Source organism: Cupressus sempervirens, chromosome 9 (genome assembly GCF_028749045.1).
Source record: "Cupressus sempervirens isolate cs-2001-9-10 chromosome 9, ASM2874904v1, whole genome shotgun sequence".
In the NCBI taxonomy this organism is placed as follows: Eukaryota; Viridiplantae; Streptophyta; class Pinopsida; order Cupressales; family Cupressaceae; genus Cupressus; species Cupressus sempervirens.
The window spans coordinates 583165681-583187292 of record NC_143126.1 but is presented as its reverse complement, the minus strand read 5'-3'; positions in this window follow the sequence as shown (position 1 = coordinate 583187292).

Genomic DNA, 21612 nt, shown 5'->3' with positions numbered 1-21612 from the left:
ATAAACCTATCTTGTTGGAAGAAGTCAAATTGGTAGTCTTTGAATTGCATCCTGACAAGTCCCCATGTCCATACCGCTTCCAAAAATTCTACTATAAAAAATGTTGGCATATTTTGGGAGAAGACCTTTGGAAAGCCATTGAAGCATCTAGAAATGGTTGTTTGATTTTGTTAGAAATCAATCACACTTTTCTTACTTTGATTCCCAAAAAAGAGGATCCAGACTACCCTAGTGATTTTAGGCTTATTGCCTTATGTAACACCATTTATAAAATATTTGCAAAAATCTTAGCAAATGGACTTAAACATCTTCTGCCTAAAATCATTTCGAAAGAACAAACTAGTTTTGTTCCAAGCAAATCAATTTTAGATGGTATATTAATCATCCAAGAAATGATTCACTTGGGGATCAAAAACAAAAGGGCAAGCATGTTCATGAAATTAGATATTCAAAAAGCATATGATATGGTGGATTGGAGATTCCTTTGTAGAACCATTGAAGTATTCAGATTATCTCTCCAATGGATTAGCCTCATCTTTCAATGTATATCAACCACAAAGATTTTAGTTCTGGTCAATGGTACACCAGAGGGTTTTTTCAATACTTTGAGAGGAATTAGATAGAGCAACCCCCTTTCTCCATTTTTATTTATGATTATGGAAAAAGCCTTTGGTAGAGCTTTCACCAAAGCTCATAAAAGAGGGAATATCTCAAGTATAATATTCATGAATAATACCCCCAACATCACCCATCAACAATTTGCAGATGATACAATTCTACCTAGTGAAAGCTCTATCAAAGAAGCTTGTAATATTAAGTTTATCATACAATCATATTTAGCAACCTCAGGCCAAAAAGTTAAAGTAGCAAAATCAGAAATCTTCTTCATCAACACCAATCCTGATGTAGAAAAGAAGATTTACCATACTATTGGCTATAATAAGGGTGTTCTCCCTTGTAAGTATCTAGGTATAGACCTAGAAAAAGAAATCAATTCTTGCAAGGTCTGGCAAAATGTCTTGGACAAAGTGGACTCCAAACTAGGTGGTTGGAAGGGTAGATGGCTCTCAAAAGTAGGTAAAGTAGTCAAGATCAAATCCATTTTGCCTTCCATTCCTTCCTACCCTCTATCTTGTCTCCCACTTCCCAAGTAGATCAATAAGAAGATTGAGTCAAAATTTAGAAACTTCTTTTGGAAAAATGGGAAGGAATCTAAAAGTCTACCTCTTACAAGTTGGGAAAATATTTGTAAACCCAAGATATTGGGTGGATTAGGAGTTAAGAATCTAAGCTGGCAAACTAAAGAATTTGGAGGAAAATTAATTTGGCACCTCTTAGAAAATAGTAACAACAAATGGACTAAAATCTTATACAGTAAGTATCTTGATCCTAAGGACCCCTATTCTATTTTTAGGATGAAGGCTTTTCCTAAAGGATTAGAAAGCTAGAATTTCATGGTCAGATGTAGAGCTCTCATCAGTAAATTCCTCACCTGGGATATTGACAAAGGAGATAAACATTATTCTAGGATGACTCATGGGATGGGCTCCCTCCATAGACTACCCAGAAATCCCTAGGGATCTCAAAGAGACATTGATCTCTCGGTGGGGTAGTTAGTCAGTGATTACGAGACTAAGGACCCTATTGATGGTACCTCTAGTTAGGTATGGAAAAGTATGGATGACTTAGAATTGGAACCCTCTTCAAAAGAGTGGTATCAAAAGATCATAAAAATAAGGAAGACTAAGCAATCAGAGCTAAAGATAGACTGGTGTAGGCCGCATTTTAAAATGGAAGGTATAATGTCAAAGCAATTATAAGGCTCTTACAAACCCTCATAATAGAAGGGAAGAGACCTTGCCATCCACTTTGTTCTAGGATCCATCATGTTTGCCTAAGGCATGACTCTTTCTATGGTTGGCATACCATAATAAGATCCTCACTAGCAGAAAGATTTTGTAAACTAGGATTTGAAGGACCCTCTAGATGTGTCTTATGTAAACAAAGTAGTGAAGATGATAATCACATCTTGTTTAATTGTCCTTACACCCTTTACTACTAGGATTAGCTCACACATATGTTGGGATGGCATATCCCCTTCCCTTTTTCTTTTGTAGACCTTCTTAGAAGCTAGCCATCCAACTCCTACAAAGGAATATATAGCAGCTTATGGAATATTAGCCCTTCCATCCTTGTATGGGAAGTATGGAAAGAAAGGAATAGGGGATTGTTTAGGGAGCAAGAAATCCAGCTGGAGGAGATCATCATGAAGATTGAAGCAAGCATTGTTGAAACCCCATCATGAACTCCCATCTCAAAAAGTCCCAGAAAGAAGAAGGGTCCTTCTCTAATTGGGATGGTTTCATCAAGAACAAGTGGAATAATCTTGTCAACCCTTTGCTCACCTATAAAAATAAAAATCAAGAAGCAAGGGTATCTTGTAGATGGAAAACTCATCCTTATGGTTGGTCAAAATTAAATTTTGATGGGGCCTCATGAGGCAACCCAGGTAAGGCAGGCATTGGCTACATAATTAATAATGAGTCAGGCTTTTGGATAGCTAAAAGGGCCAAATCTATTGAGCCAACCACTAACAACTTAGCCAAGCTCAAAGCTCTACAAGAGGGGTTGCTGATACACTTAAAACTAGGTCTCTCCAAAATTATCATCAAAGGAGATTCCAAGATCATATTAAATGCTATAAGAAAAAGAGCCATGCCCAACTAGACTCTAAACTCAAAATTATTAGAGGTCCTCACCATTATAGATAGGTTTAAAGAAACTCAGATTTATCATATCTATTGGGAAGGAAACAAGAAGGTAGACCTACTAGCAAATGAAGGGGCTAATGGTGAATCTTATCTAATTATTAGAGATAGCTAGTTTTTATAACCGTTGTTATTAGTGCCTAGTAGAGGTAATCATTTTACTCTCTTTTAATTTTTAGGTTAGTATCTTTCGCAACCTTCCTAAACTTGATTATTATTATTTTATCCTTTTTTCTATTTTCTATTTCAAGCTTTCTTTTTTTTCTTGACGGTCTTCTAACTTTAGTCTCAGCATGTCGCAATCATATCTTTGTATATTTATCCCTCCAATTTTATCCATCATTTCACCATCAAGTTCCCCTAGTGCCTCTGCTTATGTTTGGTGTCATCATTAGATGAAATCATGACAAAAAGGGCTTCTAGGACCTTCTTCTTGCTCCCACCTTTTAGTCTATGGCTATCATTTTATGTCTCTATCTTTGGGCTCTTTCATACTTTGGTGATGGATTCCAACATTATTTTGTTTCACACCTTGGAAATTGGAACCATGGCATTCTAGGGAAAAGTAAAACCAGAGAGATGGAGTAGAATCCTTAAACTGGTCAATGACATGACAAGGATAGTTGTCATCAAAGCCATAGGTGAGGGAGCTTTTTTATTATGAGTATACCTAGAGGAAAAATAGCGATATTATAGGCACCTTTATTAGTTGTATGGAAAGAGCTAGGGTGGAGTCGTGGGCCATTATCAAACTCTACTAAAACATTTTTGACCTTAGATGGAGGAAGGATTTAGAGCAAGCCATCAAAAGCATCAATGATAATCTTTTTACCCCTCTCCCAAAGAAGTACATGACATCCCCTCCAGGTTCCCTAGACTTGGAGGTAGCTTTTCATTGTCCCTCCCTAGTAATTCACAAAAATTTAGCCTTTTATTGGGAGTGGCCCAAGATGGAGGCCAGTATAGAATTCCTCCTCCAGTGGAGAAGGATAGTTGAGGATGAGAACAACACATGGCATATCAATTATCTCATTTTGTTCAAAGCATATATTTAGCCTAGGGTGGTCTTCAACAACCTAGAAGCTCTAAACTTCTGCAGCCAAACATGGAAAAAATAGCAAGGTGAAGCTCAACTTTGAATTTCCACCTAATTTCTAGTTGGAGAATCCAAATGACATATCAAAATTCATTATGATCTATTGGAAATAGGTGGCTCTTAGGTGCTCTATTGGGTTTTTCACTTTTTGCTCTTGGTTAGTTTGATATGGTGCTCTCCAATTCAAGTCTTTGTTGTCTCACTTTGTTAGTGTGTCTATCCTTTGATGTACTCTATTTTGGGCATTTGTAATGATCATTTAACTAAGTTTTTGGTCACTTTTTGGTTGTGATTTCTTTTTTTTCCCTCCCTTAGATCATCCTTCTAATCCTATCATTATTTTTTTGATCGGGTTCCCATACCTATATTAAAATATGGGCTAGTTGTTTTCCTTTCCTCTTCTGCTCTATATGTATGTAAATTCTCCTTTTCAATAGTCAATGGTAACTATTACTATTATTATACATATATCTCTCAATTTCTACTGCTTTTGGAGGTTTTAGGGCATATCGCTCCCCAGTGTTAGGCTTTAAGCTTTTCCCTTATCTAGATGGTTATTTGTTTTCAGGAGAAGTTTAATTATAATTGGTAGGTGTAATAGCAACTTCCTGAATTTCAGATGGGATGGAAATGTGAATTTATATGGTTTTCAAGTATTAACACTAAAAATTAAGACTTCATGGAGTATCTCTTAAACTAGATACCATCCTATTTGTTTTTAGTAATTTTTGCCTACTTTCTCACCCTTGTCGATCTTATCATGCATTACTTTGAGTTAGTATGTTGATTTTTTATCTAAAGAAACCGGTAGAGAAAACAAAAATTAGCTTGAATTAGTACTAAGAACTGATCGATTTGCTTTAGAATTTCAGTCATTTAGAGTTTTTAGATTGGTTTTTCTATCTTTTTTTGGGTAGCCTAAGAAGGTAATTTCATCTATCAGAAGTGACTTCATTTTAGCTCGGACTCCTTCTTCTTCCTTGTTGCCCTTCTGTAGAGCTTATCTAGCGTAAGTGAAACTGATTTTTAGATATTGTATTGTTGTATTCTTCTAAGGCAACAGAATTGTAGGTTTAGAGTAACGAGACTAGTAAGGTTTTTTTATAATTTTGAATATCTCAATTTAGAGTTTTCTGGTCCTTAATTAAGGTTGAACTAGCTCTTGGCTAAATGGTACTACAACATTCATTATTTTGCCATTTCTCATTATTTTTGATATACGCATTATCTAAACCAAGTTACAAGCTAAAATTTGGCAAGGGAAGATTAGTTTCATAGAGACTACAGAATAAGAGCTAAAGTACATTAAAATATGTGGTAGATCATTTATTATTAATTTGAGTTAATTGCTAAAACATGTCGAGAATATCAACCTCATTTTTCTAAATTTAAGAAATAACAATTAAGCAAGACATTTTCTATTATGAGTCATAGTATAACTAGATGAGAGATCGTCTCTTGGATGATTTAATCAATTTAAATATACTGCTTTGGATTTCCATTTGGAGTTATGCTTATCTTAGCATGGTCTGTTTGGCCTTGGAACTTTTTTGGTAGTCTACAACTTAAGATTTAAGTTTTGGTTGCATGGAAGCCTTGTACGAAGAATTCAAGATATTCTTTCTTCAAGAGTATAGTTGGAAGTTTTTCTTTTGTCCTTGGATAGTAGTAAAGCTTAGTAGATTATGAGAATTATTTAGGAACTTCTCAGCATACTATGATGGGTTTAAGAAAGTTTTGTATTAAATAATAGCTTTAAAATATTGAATTAGTCAAACAAGGTTTTATTTTTCCATGTTGGATGACAATACCAAGAATTTTGATAATATGTTGAATGAACCCATCAATGGGGTATGGTAAGTTATTTAACACTATATGAGGGTGATGGTTTTGAGTATTTAAGGATGGATGAAGTAACTCATTTTTGTAGTCAAATAGGTCTAGTTTATTATTTTTATATATGACTAGGAAGTTAACTTATATGTTATTACTAACCTTTGATTGTCAGTTAGTAAGGCATTGGTGTTTTTAGATCTCAGCCATGGATGGAAGTATAAAATATTTGTTGGTGTTTCCCTCAACAATAAGATTAAGTTTGGCATAAGAGGCAATAGATCAAGTGAATTTGTAGAACCAAGATCCACTATTTTGTAACAATCATAAAATTGTAAAATTCTAGTGGGGTATGCCCCTTTTATGTTGTAATAATAAAGGACCATGGTCTTAGGCTAGACTAGAAGTTTTCTTCTCTGTTCTTTCCTACCAGTGCCCATTTGAATAGAGGTACCCTGATGTATGTTCTTTACTTTCAATTAATATAATCAAGGCTTCAGTCGCTTACTGATCAAAATATATATATATATATATATATATATATATATAATAATAATAAATATTTTAATTAGTAATTAATATTTATTATTAAATGATGATAATAATATTTAATTTCATGGCTTGTTTAATACTAGTTTTCTTCATTAAACATATTATTAATTTCTTTATCAATAATATTTTAATGAGGTAAGATTTGATTATTGTAAATTGGGAAATTGGTTGTTTGGTAAGCTCGAATTTTACCCAACAATTTAATTTAGATATGAAAAGGATTTATGAGTATTAAAACATATTTGAAAAGTAAATTGATAATTGAATTTTCAAAAATGATTATTTTAGTAAACTTGGGTTTTGATTGAGTGTCTAAATTTAGATGAAAATGATTTCTATTATTAAGGGAAAACTATTACATCTTTTCATAATTCAAGAACCATGGTAGTTTTAATACTTTGGTAATGAAAACAAGAACCTTATTTGTACATCGAACATTTTTGTGTTTTGAAAACCCTGTCAAGATATAATACTTTGAAAATAAGAAAAAATGAAACCTTAGTTGTTATCATACTTTGAAAAAACAAAAAAAATGTGAACTCTAATTGAGATTAAAAACTCTATAAATAGTAATACTTGGAAAAGAAAATGGGAACCCTAGTTTTGAACATTGACTACTGTGCTTGAAAAATGAAAAGAAGAATTTGAAAACCTATAAGTAAAATATTAAACTTGTGTGCTTTCAAAAACCTAATGAGATATGAAATTCACTTTTGTATGTATTGTATGTGATGTGTGTTATTGATGTTGAGTGAAGGTTGACTTAGCTTTGACCAATCATGATGTTTACTAGAGGTTTGGGGAGTTTTGTTTTGTAATGTCATGATGATGCTTTGTATGCAATCTTTTATACTCAACCATGGTAATGTGTCATGTATGTTCTATGAGGAGTTTTGATCTATTTATTGTTATTGCTTTCCAGTTTTCTTGTGTAGAATTAATGGTTTGACTTTTCTAATATAGCCTTTGTGTCTTTGATTGGTTATCTTTGGATTGCTTCCCAGTTGCTTGGATAGGACTAAGGTGATTGTATGATTTGTGTTTTGTGATGTCATGTTATGCCATGGATTTGGTTTATGTGTACTTGATTTTTGATCAATCCCATTAGGATGATTGTATTGGTGGAATCTATGATTTTGTTCAATGATATTTCAATGCTTTCTAGTTGCTTGTTTAAGAACTGATGTGTGGTTTATGGTTGTATGAGACCTTTTACTTTTGCTAAGCTTAGGGTAGGTTATCTATATGTCATGTTGGGAAGTGGCTTGCAATGGAGGTCGAGCCCCTAGCTGGTGTATAACCCATTGTAGGTGATTTTAATAAGTGATAACATATTATTAAATGGGTTTAAAATGAACTAATAAGATATTGGTACCACAGAAAGTCACTAGGGGGTCTAAAGTATTAAAAAACTACCAGGGTAACCTTAGAGTTGACTTGTTAGTATTCCTTGTTTGTACAAAAGGATATTGATGCCACATAGAGATACTAGTGTTGGAATAAGAATAGGAAAGGTAAAGTTTTGAGGGGGGGTGTGAATCAGTGCTTCAAACTTTGACCCATAAAATATTCACCACACATCCATCTCACATATTCAATAAGTAAACTAAAATATCATGTAAAGCATGTACATCTAAAGCATGTAAACAAGAAATTCACAAATATGCTACAAGCTATGATTACCCATAAACCCTCCAATTAGAAGGTAAAAATGGGGTGGGGATGACCCCCACAATCTTCACTACTGTAGTAATAAAGTGTATTTAATGAAGGTTACAATATTTGATCATGAACCATGATTTATCCTGTGAAAGGTTTGCCTTATTAAAAGCTTACAAAGATTTTTAGGTCTCACCCTATTAAAGGATTTCAACACCCTGTTAAAAGTGTGCCTTGTTAAAGGACATCAACTCACAATTAAGTAAGCACCTTGTTAGAGGATTTCAATACAGCCTATTAAGACTACTTTGTTAAGAGATTTAACTGATTCACCTTTTAGAATGTCTTAGCATTAATCCTATGATTAGCACTCTTGTGATTGATGATAGATCACCTCTATCCTATTGTGTACTTGATCCTTCTTGATTAGATGTCTCTTTGTTGTTCACTATTTCCTTCCTCTGTTCTCCTTTAACTAATTCTACAATATAATTCAGATCATAATACCTTGATCACCGTGAATTTCCTAGTTTGTGCATGCAAAACTCTCCTTGATCATTCACTCACTCCCTTTCATGCTCTATTAAAATTTAGGGTTTGTCTTCCTTAAGAAGACCTAGGTGACTTAGCGTTAGGTATGAATTTGCCACTTAAACCTTCCTTTTACTTGATTGGGTGCATGTAATGCATAGGGATTCCAGCTTAAGATTTGTCCTTATCATCAAAATATTGTAATTCAATCTTCAAGTCAGCTCAAAAATGGTTTACATAGTATTTTGTGTCAATACAAACAACTATGACAAAACTATGTTACTCAGCATCTGAAGTCCTTGGTGCTTAGCACATACTGACTTCAATACTATCACTCAACGTCTAAATGACTCATCATGCACTATTTTCTCAGCTCCTTAATCACTTGACATATACTATTTTCTCGGTACTTGAGTGACTCGGCACATGAGTGACTTGGCACTCACTATTGACTTGGCATGCTCTAACTTATACATGTTCATGTGCTTGGAATATGTTACTTGTTTGGCATGACCTAAGTAAATGACTTAAGTGTATAGACACACACTTGTCAAAACTAATCTGAGATCAACAATCTCCCCCTTTGACATGAGTGTCATAAACACTTAGTCATGTATTAATACTTTTAATCTTACGAGCATAACATAACATAATTATTTTACTTTTATACAAATTTTAAAAATATCAAAATTTTGCAACAACTTATACCTAAAAAAATCTTATAACTCCCCTTGAGTTGTTTGATTGATCTGCTCTATATTTTGTAACAAAATCTTTCAACTGTTGATACTCTTTCTCTGTGTTGATACTCTTTCTCTCATTCTTGCTCCCCCATTGCTCTTATTCCCCTATTTTGACATTGATGTCAATGGGTCATACATTGATAGTGTACTTGTCCAAAAAAGATTTATGGACCTCAAGAATAATCTTAAGAGTGGTATCCCAATTGTCACAAGCTACCTCTAATGACTTGATTTGAATGGATAGCTCAGTGGCAAGGTGTACTAGGCCATCTAATGTAGAAAGATTGGGGTCTTTCTTCATAAGAGTTTTTGCATAGCCTAACTCCTTGTGTAGAATCTCCATGTGAGGAGTCAATGTAGTCTAGATGCTTATTAGTTTAGCCCTTATGTTGGCTTCATCTATAGATAGTGTTGCTAACTAACTTTGGGTTTGCAATAGGGTCCTAAAGTGTTTCTCACTTTGAGCTAGAATCATGGGAAATTTCAATTCAAATGATTGCATTTGCCTTTCCAAGCTCAGGATGTGATTCCTTATTTATTGTGTGAAGAGTGTAGGATTACACAGTTTTGTGTATAGAGGGAAAATGTTCTCTAGTACCTTCTTCACACTTTTTATCTTAGTTGCCAATGCAACTTGTGTAAGTTTTATATCACTAGATATCTACTCATTCACTTATCCATTTTAATAATTTTGCATTAGTATCAAGGTCTGTATCACTTACTGTTTCCACTATGTTAGTCAATTGTTCAATAAGTGGCTTTATTTCATCTAGAGTAGGGAGATTGAATGCATCTAAGAAGATATCTTTGATATCAAGAAAAGATTTCTTCTGCCTATGCTCCCTTCTAAGCAATTCTTGATGTTTTTTTCTTGCTAGGGCTTCTTGGAGTATGCCCATCTGCTCAATTGTTATCGATGCAAGATCAAACTTGGGCAATATAATTTCTTCATCTAGGCCAACATCTCCATAGGTTATTACCTCTTCTACCTTGGATGAACTTGGCCTCATCACTAATAATTTCAATGGTGTTTCATTTGTCCTCAATCTCTAAAGATTTTGACTGGAAGGAGTGCCAGATTTTGGTAAAGTTACCAATGCTTGAATTGTTGCTAGCTTCTTTGGCTTGGTTGTCAAAGTAGTCTCTTCAGGCTTTTCCTTTTCTACCTTATTGATTTGAATTGCACCTTGTTCTTGTGCTAGAGGTGCAGGTGAATCTACTTGACCTATTTGACTCTGTGTCTCATTAGTGACTTGAGTTTCCACTTTATCCTCTCCAATTGTTTCAACCTTATCTCTTGCAACTTATGGTACATTTTTTGAGACTAGAGTGCCATCTGTGTGTGTATTGATAGTGCATTTTTTTGTCTCCTTCCTCTGATATAAAACCAAGGGTTGTGAAGGTTGTACACTAGTGACTTGAGGAGTGATTGTAAGTAGTTATTGTGTTTTCACCTCATCCCCTGCAGTTGTAGTAATAGTCACTAATTTCTAAACTTCATCTACACTCACCAATATAGGGTTGTCACATAATTTGGCCTATACTGTAGATTAGTCAAGTATCTTTTTCAAGTCTTCCTCTGTTAGGGGATTGATGTTTTGAGTAGTAGAATCAGAAACATCCTTTATTATAATAGTTTCAGTATTTACACTTATTACCTGTAGAGGGCTAACACTCAGCATTTGTGTATCTTGTACACTCTATTCATGTTGTTGCTCTTGCTCGGTTGTTGCCTAATCATCTATGTTCACATCAATGCCTCCCTCAACTATGTCTTCTTTATTATCATCGTCTTCATCATCTTTGACCTTAATAGGTTCTTGTTCACCTTCTTTCACTATGGCTAGCCCATATGTGATCTTCCATGTTTGTTTGGACTTGTGAACAACATCCTCAATGTTGTTATGTAGTATGCTAAATGCCCTATATTTAGGAACAAATCTAACAACATATTTCTTTATGGCTTTGGATATTTTTGCCTTGCTGAGTTCTAGCATAACTTAGGCTAGGGATGTCTCCCTAATTTGCCTTTCTATGTTCAAACAGTAGTGCCATTTTTTCTCAACTCTTTCAAATAAACTTTTAGGTGTGGAGTTGGTGATTTCTCAAGGAGCCTTCTTAAAAGTATCCATCATGGCATATATTGCATCATCCACTTGATTCTTCTCAACTTTTCCAAGATTTTCAAAAACAATGTGAGAGAAACTTGATAAGTTAGCATTGTTTCTAACATTCTCACATAAGTTATCTAGATCTAAAGATGGATTATGACTCACCACTTGAAATTGGCCAATGTCATCATATTCAATTCTTTCCTCATCAGATTCAACCTAAGCAACATATTTTCTTCTGGGTCTTTTTTGTGCTCCACCTTCCTACTCTATAGGCTTGGCTTTCTCTTTAGCCTTTTGTACAATGACGTATTGATGCAGGAGCATCCAGAGGTATAAGGGAAATCCTGTGTCACCCAAAAAAATATACTTAGACTTAGTTTCTGTTTCATGTGTTTTCATTTTTGGATACCCATTTGGGTCAAATAAAGGTTCCAACTCTCACAATTCCACTATTAGTGTTCTTGTAAATCTTGAAAAAATAGGAGTATGTAATTGAGCCATCATTTTGGTGAACTAGGAGGTGTAAATTGGCTAGATGAATGTAATTGTAATTTAGAGCATTCCGAAAAAAGAATCAAGTCAAAAGGCCCCATAGTTTGAAAGTTATTGCAATTTTTTGGGTTGTGGAGACCTCCTAAGAATGCTTCAAAGTTAGGTTAGGGGCATTAAATGAACTCAAAAAGGGCCAAAAAATGGGGGACGAGTGAAGCTTGTCCATAGGGCTATAGAGCGCTTCAAGAGCTTTCTGAAAATGTAAACGGTTCGTCAATCGGAGCTACGGTTCAAAAGTTATGCCTCTCAAAAGTTTGGTTACCGTTTCTGGATTCTTCTAGATTTGCGTCGACTTCTAACGTAGCTTTTGGAACCTTGTATTTGGTCGGTGGATGCCTACTAGCACTTTCTAGAATGTACTCCTAGTCCTTAACCCTTTGGAGTCTATTTAAGGATATTTTTGGCATTGTAAAAGGCAGTTCAGAGTGGAGTTTGAGAGGAGGCACTGAAAGGAGAAATTATCTCCACATTTATGCTATTATAAGCCCTTAGGGCATGTTTTGAAGTTTATTTTTTCTGTACTGAATGTACTAGCTTATTTTTCAGCTAATACAATTTCCCTTTTCTGTTGTGTCCATTCTGTTCTTGGGTTGTGTCCCCATCACGCATGTACTGGCCCTTGTGGTAGGTGTTGTAGGTTTGGGTTGGCTTGGTTTAGCAACCTTTTTAGGTCTTGTCACTACTTGTGCCTTGGCCTTTCTCTTCTTTTGATCAGTAGGAATAGGTGCTTCCTCGGATTCTTCTTCCTCGATACCTTCTATAGTCTTTGTTTATTCATATTGTTGATCCTCACCCTGACTTTGTGTTAATGCCAGTGGTGCTTGAGTCTGAGTGTCTTCTTTCTCCTCAACACCTTCAATAAATTTTTCTTTTAGTTTCTTTTTCTAGTTTATCCTTCTTTCTAATGACAGAGGCAGTCTTTAAATCCATAGTAATCTTTGATTTGGACAACTCATAGTTACCAAAATCTTTGGCATTTTTGTCCACTTCTTCTATAAGTAATGTTGTGATTGTTGCAAAGGCCTCATCAATGTTAATCTCATAACCTAATGGCCTAAGCCATCTCACTCTAGGAATTGTTGCTTGAACAAATGTGTGATCAGCATCAACTAGGAAACAAATATCATCATAATTTTTTTCCACTAATGACACTAGAATCCTAAATCTCTTTTTCATGGATTGTTTGAAATCCTCAAAATAACTAGTCATTAGTGACTCAAAATTTTCACCTAACTGTTCAATGAACTCTCCTATTTGAACTGCAATAGACTTATTTTTCTTCCATGCAATAGTACCAAATGTAGGAATTGTGTCTACATATGGTCATTCCTCTCTTGTTCCACACAACCCTCGTGTTCTTTTCAATAACTTCTTTGGAATCACTTCTCATAGTCTTAGGCTGATCTAGGGTTGGATACCCTATTACCCTATGAATTATCCTCTTTGTGGTTTTGATTGATCCATTATCTAACCACACTAATCTATCATGAATTCTACTCAAAACAATCATGATCCACTCAGTTTTGAAAATGTTAGGGAAATCTAGGGCACAAGTTAACCATTTCTTTTCTAAAATCTTGAATTCTTCCCTCAAAAAACCATTTTCACATAGTTTTCCTTATGCTTCTCTGATTTCCATGTCACCAATACTACCAATCTTACAATTATAACACTTTCTAACATCTTGAATCATTAAAATTTGCAGTGGTAACTTAGATAATGCACTAGAGGGGTCTTGTTTGTATACTATGTCTGGAATGGCTTTGAAAATAGGTGTTTTTATCTTATTACTAACTAATTGAACATTTAAAACTTCTTTTCCCTCCACACCTTTTGCTTTCAAAGAACTAGATGCCATTATATAAATCTAGGGTTTACGAAATTCAAAATAGCTCAGCACATGATAAATACCTTGTAAATCTTGATGAAATGATGTTGAATAGCTGCTCAAATCTCCTACAAATGCTTTGGATGAAATTTCCAGATTTCCTTTAGTTCTTCTTACTCTCTTTCAAATTTTAATGGTGTTAAATGAGTAGAAATCGATCAAATACCCCTTTAAAACACTGCAATTAATGCCAAGTGCTTACACAGCTATAAGCTCGGCATCAAATTATTTTTAGCTCGCTCAGCATCCAACTATCTTTCCATTAGCTCGACAACCAATATGAGCTCAAAATTAGACAATCTATTAGCTCAACATCCACTGGCATCTCACTTGGCAACCATAGGAAACTTTTTGTGCTCAGCAGTAACATGAAAGATAGACAAAACTTAAAGATTTTTTTTTTATTCCTAATAACACTTTGCATTTTTATTCATGCTTATGTAATCTTTTTAGAACTAAATTCTTTGGAACTGATTTATGGTACAACTTTTAAATATTAGTCCCACATACCTCTTGATTGCTTTGTTTGATTAAGTGTGATCGCCTAACTCATTGGGTGAAGTGATCCCTGTCATGTCCCCTTTTCAAATAATTAAAAATAATAATCTTTTCTAAGGTAGGCAAGCCCAAAAAGGTGAAGTTTTGGAAAAAGGGGATAATATTTGGAAGATAATGGACTAATAAATGAAAATTATTATTAAAATATGTTTTATTAACCCCTCTTGGATGTGAGTTAGGGTTATGCCCTCTTTTAAGGAGTTTGGAGGCATTTTCGGCTCATTCCAGAACTTGATTTTTGCTCATTTCTTTGTTATTCTTCAGAGGCTGCCAAACCTGTGGAGAAGGAGACCTAAGAATGGGAGTTTGCAGGTTTCCAGGAAGGCTAAGGATGGGAGTTTGAGGCCATTTCATGTGCATGCTCATGCAAAGTTTTCCTTTGTGCTGAACAGTGCAGATTTGTGGTTTTTCGGGTGTGTTTTTGTAAGAGTTTGGTGTTTCCAGTTGAGTATTTCATATAATTTTGGGTTGTTGCTGTATTTTAGAATTTTAGATGTTAAAATAGAGCTGAATATATGTATTTGGTCATGATTATACTTCTATGATAGATTATTAGTGTTTTTGTGGTGTTTCCGGGCTATTCTATGTTGTTTTCGGGAGCCCGATGAGCATTTTTTTTATCCTCTGTTTGGGAGTTATTGTGTAAATGTTATACAGATCTGAAATTTTCATTTTTTAGGCTGTTATGCTACTGAAATTTCTATAAAAATTTCCACTTTCATATTTACTAATAATATGTGAAGCTGTGAAGTTTTTGGCACTATTTCCGGCATACCCGATTTGGGGTTTATTGAGAAATTGGTGGATCTTTGAAAGATTGGTTGTTTGATCTTAAAGATCTAATTAGAGGCTTGAAATATCATATAAAATCAGAAAAGGGACATTTTAATGGTATCAGAGACATGATCTTGCCAGCCTGAGGGTTTGTAGAAGTTTGCATGTCAGTTTTGACAACTACCCAGATCTTGCATGTCATAATTTATGGTTGCATGTTGCTTCCAATCAGTTGCATGTCAAAATCTATGGTTGCATGCTACTTCTAATCATTTTCATTTTAGTTCTTGGTGAATTTGGTGGTTGCATGTTGCTTCTAATCAGCTGCATGTCAAAATCTATGGTTGCATGCTACTTCTAATCATTTGCATGTTAGTTCTTGGTGTTTGAAGAAGTTATAACCTATTGGGGTTACACTCTACTTTATCTAGAATGGACAGGTATAGTACAAAGTCTCAGAGGACACAATCTTGGACAATTGATATCCAGAGTCAGAACAGTAGAAAGGATGGTTATTTAGACATTCGAGATAAACTTAGGAAAATAAGCCATGACATGTCTGAACAGTTGGTTGAGCACCACCATATGATGAATTTCATGTTGTCTGACCCAGCTAAGGTGGATAAGTTGACCAAATTTCTATTTGGTAGATTTTCTCACAGGGCAGGTGACACAATTACCAAGAACGTGCATGAGGAGTTTGAGAAACTAGCTTATAGCCAGGCAAAGGTCTCAAATTCTACTCTGCCATAGGAGGTAGTGAGAAAGGATATTACATAGATTGATAGTAATGGTCAACTTGATACTCAAATTGAGACAATTGTATATAGGTCATTAAAGGGTGATATCACAGGTATTCAGGATGGTATAGTTACAACAGGTAGTGACTACAGCGTAGTGGGTTCAGATGATGATTATGAGGATGTTGTTGTGCATGATGGTGAGATACCTGGTAGAGATGAGCAGACATTGAGCATTCATGACTTTGTTGAGAAATAGTACCAGGCACAGTTAGATGCTTTGTCACATGAGGTTGAGGCTGGTAGTACTTCACACGATTTGTCCAGCCAGCTAAAAGTGAACAAAGACAGTATTGTGGCTTCATTATCTCATCATGATAGGTATGTGGAGTTAGTTGGTATTGGTCATATTACTCAAGTGAGGATTTTGCTTGAGTTACCAGCTAATTCTAGTTTACAGATATGGACTCGAGATTTTTATATTGGCATTTGGGATTCAGCTGATTGGAGATCTTTAAAACTTTTTGGTAGCAGTGTTTGTTTGGGTGCTATCATGGATTTGATTAGCAGATTGCACAGTGTTGTCTTTTCTTGTGCTAGCAGCTTGTCCGATGTTGGTATTAGTTTTTATACACCGGTGTTGGGTTTTGTTCATATATCCAATCGACCATACTTGCTAGAATGTGTTGATGATATTTCATAATTGCCTATGTGTATAGATGAGTCCCAAGATCATATTGGCATTGATGACATCTAGGAGGATGCAATGGGCAGTTTTGAAGACTTAGTTTCCTTGGGTACAAAGGAGTTGGACAGTAGTGCTATAGTTTTTGATACTCTGTATGTTGATATGAGCTTTAGAGTTGATTCACAGGATATGGATGGTAATACTCTAGAGACTAGTAACTTTGAGGATTCTCCTTTAGATAGTACATCAGAGGAGGTTTGTAGGAGACAGTCAAGCTAGTGCCATCATGTGTCTAATCAGTTGAGAGTTAGTGAGTGAGACATTGCTATCGCTTGCCAACATTTCATTGTTGCTCGTCAATTGTTAGCAATTTATGGATGGGGTTCTCCTACTAGTGATGAGCAGGGAAGTAGTTATCTTTCCTTGACAGAGTTCCACTCTTTATGGGAGGCTATCTAGATTCTGAGACAGGATTATATGTAGTTGGTAGCCAACAGAGATTATCTTATGGAGTGGGGCAGTACAACATATGATGCATTGTTGGCCAAGGAAGATGAGGTGAGTGAGCTTACTAAGCAGCTTGAGGTGACTTCCGAGATTCTTGAGAGTACACAGTTGGCTTTCAAGGAGTCACAGTTTCATTTGGCTAAGGTGACCATGGAGTTATAGCAACTACAGTCTTTACTAGATTTTGTACAGTCTCAAGTTGTGGTGTCTGATGATCCGAGGATGTCCATTGTCGAGATTCTCAAAGATAGTGGAGATGGGGATGCATCCATCCTTGATACTAACATTGACATATCGGGTTCATCCCCACTAGAGTTAGGTTCAGTTGAGTTGGGCACTGCAGCATATTGTTGTGGTATGCCTGACATGGTGGTGACCTCTAGCACTAATGGCACAAAGACTAGGGATGCTATATCAAATACCATGTGTGATGTTGGTGAGCTGATAGTTGGCATGGTTCCTACTAGTAATACTACTCCCTTAACAATGTCTTTAGAGGTAGTAGTCAGTTCCAACTTGGTTAGTGATCGATTGCAATTAGTTACATCTGGATTGCAATCTGAGCCACTGACTGAGATTGGTGCATTCTATCAGCATTACATTGTGAGGTATGCTTATCAATTTACCTTTGATGACCATGTTGATGAGATGATGATACAGAGATGTACTTTGGTTCCTAGTGCTTATCATCAGTTATGGGATAGTTTGGTGCCTCAGGATGAGAGTTGTGATGGGCACGACATGGTGATAGGTTCTACAGTTGATAGCTTGATAAGACATGACTTAGAGCAGGAGTTTCAGAGTGATGCTTCAGCGGGTGTTGTTATTGATTCTACTCCTTTGGCTATGACATCTCCTGACTTAGCTGGTGATCAGTCACAGTGGGTTGTATCACTTGTTCATGGTGAGCTATTGACTGAGGTTGGTTTTTTTTATCAACATTATATTGCAAGGTATGTACATCAGTTAGCATTTGATCCTTTTGTTGAGGAGTTGATGGCAGGCAAATTTGGTTTGGGTTCCAATTCTTGTTGTTTATCTTGTGATGGCTTTTCATCATCAGGGGTGCATGGGAGTTATGGTTATGAGACAGTGGTCGGTGATCTATAGAGTTTTGTTGACTGTAGGAGTTTTACAGTGTGTGGTTTCTCCATACTTGGTACAGTTTCATTCAGGAGCATTCACCATTGTTGCAGAGTTGGATTGTACATTACGTATAGGCCAGTGGAATGCGTTGATGGTATTCACTGTGTTGGTAGTTTGATTTGTCCACTTTACTTGGGTTTTGATGTTCTAAGAGTTTGTGTCTCATGGGTTTCTGACTGTGGAAGTTGTGACTTTGGAGTTTGGTTGAGCAGTTTTTGTCAATTTGATTATGGATTCCTCTTGGTTATATTGCAGAGGATATTGCAGGAGCCTGTGTTAATTGACAATAGTATAGTTCATGACTACATTTGGGATCCAGGTGGATTGATTGGTTTATTTTTCAGCCATTTCTTGAGGACAAGCAATATTTGGAAGGGGAGGACTTGTCATGTCCCCTTTTCAAATAATTAAAAATAATAATCTTTTCTAAGGCAGGCAGGCCCAAAAAGGTGAAGTTTTGGAAAAATGGGATAATCTTTGGAAGCTAATGGACTGATAAATGAAAATTATTATTAAAATATTTTTTATTAACCCCTCTTGGACGTGAGTTAGGGTTATGCCCTCTTTTAAGGAGTTTGGAGGCATTTTGGGCTCATTCCAGAACTTGATTTTTGCTCATTTCTTTGTTATTCTTTAGAGGCTGCCAAACCTGTGGAGAAGGAGACCCAAGAATGGGAGTTTTTAGGTTTTTATGAATGCTAAAGATGGGAGTTTGAATCAATTCCATGTGCATGCTCATGCAGAGTTTTCCTTTATGCTGAACAGTGCAGATTTGTGGTTTTTCGGGTGTGTTTTTGTAAGAGTTTGGTGTTTCCGATTGAGTATTTCATATCAGTTTGTTTTGCTGATTTATTTCATACTTTTAGATGTTAAAATAGAGCTAAATATATTTATTTGGTCATGATTATACTTCTTTGATAGATTATTAGTGTTTTTGTGGTGTTTTCGGGCTATTCTATGTTGTTTTCGGGAGCCCGATGAGCATTGTTTTTATCCTCCGTTTGGGAGCTATTGTGTAAATGTTATACAGATCTAAAAATTTCATTTTGTGGGCTGTTATGCTACTGAAATTTCTATAAAAATTTCCACTTTCAGATTTACTAATAATATGTGAAGCTGTGAAGTTTTTGGCACTATTTTCAGCATACCCGATTTGGGGTTTATTGAGAAATTGGTGAATCTTTGAAAGATTGGTTGTTTGATCTTAAAGATATGATTAGAGGCTTGAAATATCATATAAAATCAGAAAAGGGACATTTCAATCCCTTCTCCACTTGATGTGCTACAATCCTCCTTTTTCTTCCATGTCTTTTTCATTTCATTTCTAACATTTTCAATATCTTCCTTGCCTTTTCCTTTATTAAACTCACAACTTAGTGCCTTTGACCTTGTTGGACAATATTGACTAATGTGACTAGTCTTCAAATAGCTAAAACATGTGGTTTGAATCAACCACCTTTTCTAGTCACTCTTGAAGTCTGCTCTAATACAGTTCTAAGGAATATGTCCATACTCTTGACAATAGTGACAACTATACCTTGTATTATAGTCCCAATTATAAAATTTTCCATTGTTTGTTACCTTTTTTTTCTTGTTTGATGACCACATTGGGTTGGATCTACACTCAAAAGCTCTATGTCCATACTTTGATAGTTATAACAATATCCTTCAAAATTTTGAATGTGCATGGTCTTGGTTTTGCATTCATGTACTTGATGACCTTGTTTGTTGCACTTATGGTAGTGACCCATGCTCTTCTGCTTATCATTCTAATTTACAGTCTTTCTCCTGCAAACATTGGCGGTATGTCCTTTCTTACCACAAATATGACAAGTAAGTTTGGAATTCTTACCTTTGTTACTCCTTTCTTTAGCACTTTTGGATGATTCTCCTTCTTTAGTACTTGTGTATCCCAGTCCAGATGTATCATTGTTAGATTTAGGGGATCTCATCAATTGTTCAAAATACTTGATGGCTTCACTAGGTTTATTAAAGCTTTCAGAAAACTCCTTTCCCCTTTTTAGGTCATTTCTCAAGTGTTCATTTTGAAACTTCAGTGTTGTTATCTCAATATCCTTGGCATTCAATTCATGGTTGGCATTCATTAGATGACCCAAATTTTCTAAGTGCATGTTAGCAATCTCAATTACCTCTGATGATCTATCTTCCAATATGTTGGTCAAAACTCTTTTGTCATCTTTAATCATGGCTTTGTCTTCCACTACTTTTTTTTTCTATTTGATCACCTCACATAGTAATATTGCTTGTGATTCTTGTTCTATCTTGAGATTTCTAATTTCTTTAGCTTGGGTTCTATTCTTTTCCATTAGATCTACAATTGCTACATCAAATTCATTGGATTCTCCATTTGTAAATAGCTTAGTAGTGTCCATCTCTTTGTATTCTGTGTCATTCTCCTCAATGGTGATTTCCTTCTCTTTAGTGATTTCTTTAGATCATCTCTTGCTTCATTCAACTGATTTAGAATGAGTTGTATTTCAATTCCCTGATTCTTAATGATCTTTCCCAACTTGTAGACTTCCATTTCCAAGATCTTTCCTCAAAGTTGCAAAACTTCTCTTTCAAAGAACAAGGCTTTGATACCAATTGTTGGAATAACAATAGGAAAGGTAAACTTCTAAGGCGGGGGGGGGGGGGGGGGGGGGGGTGGGCGTTAATCAGTGCTTCAAAATTTGACCCATAAAATATTCACCACACATCCATCTCATGTATTTAATAAGTAAACTAAAATACCTTCTAAAGCATGTAAACAAGTAAGCATTCACACATATGACACAATATATGATTACCCAAAAAACCTCCAATGAAAAGGTAAAACTAGGGTGGGGATGACACCAACAAATCTTCACTACTACGGTAATAAAGTGTATCCAATGAAGGTTACAATGCTTGATCATAAACCATGATCTACCCTATGAAATGTCTACCCTATTAAAGGATTACAAAGACTGTTAGGTCTTGCCCTATTAAAGGAATTCAACACCTTGTTAAAAGTGTGCCTTGTTAAAGGACTTCAACTCACAATTAAGTAAGCCCCTTGTTGGAGGATTTCAATACAGCCTGTTAAGACTACTCTGTTAAGAGATTTAACTGATTCACCTATTAGAATGTCTTAGTGTTGATCCTATGATTAGCACTCTTATGCTTGATGATAGATCACCTCTATCTTGTTGTGTACTTGATCCTTCTTTATCAAATGTCTCTCTGCTATTCATTATTTCCTTCCTCTATTCTCCTTTAATTCTATAATACAATTCAGATCATAATACCTTGATCACCATTAATGTCCTAGTTTGTGCATGCAAAACTCTCCTTAATAATTTGTTCAGTCCCTTTCATGCTCTATTAAAATTTAGGGTTTGTCTTCCTTAAGAAGACCTAGGTGACTTAGGGTTAGGTATGAATCAACAACTGTGATTCACCCATATTTTTGCTTAAACCT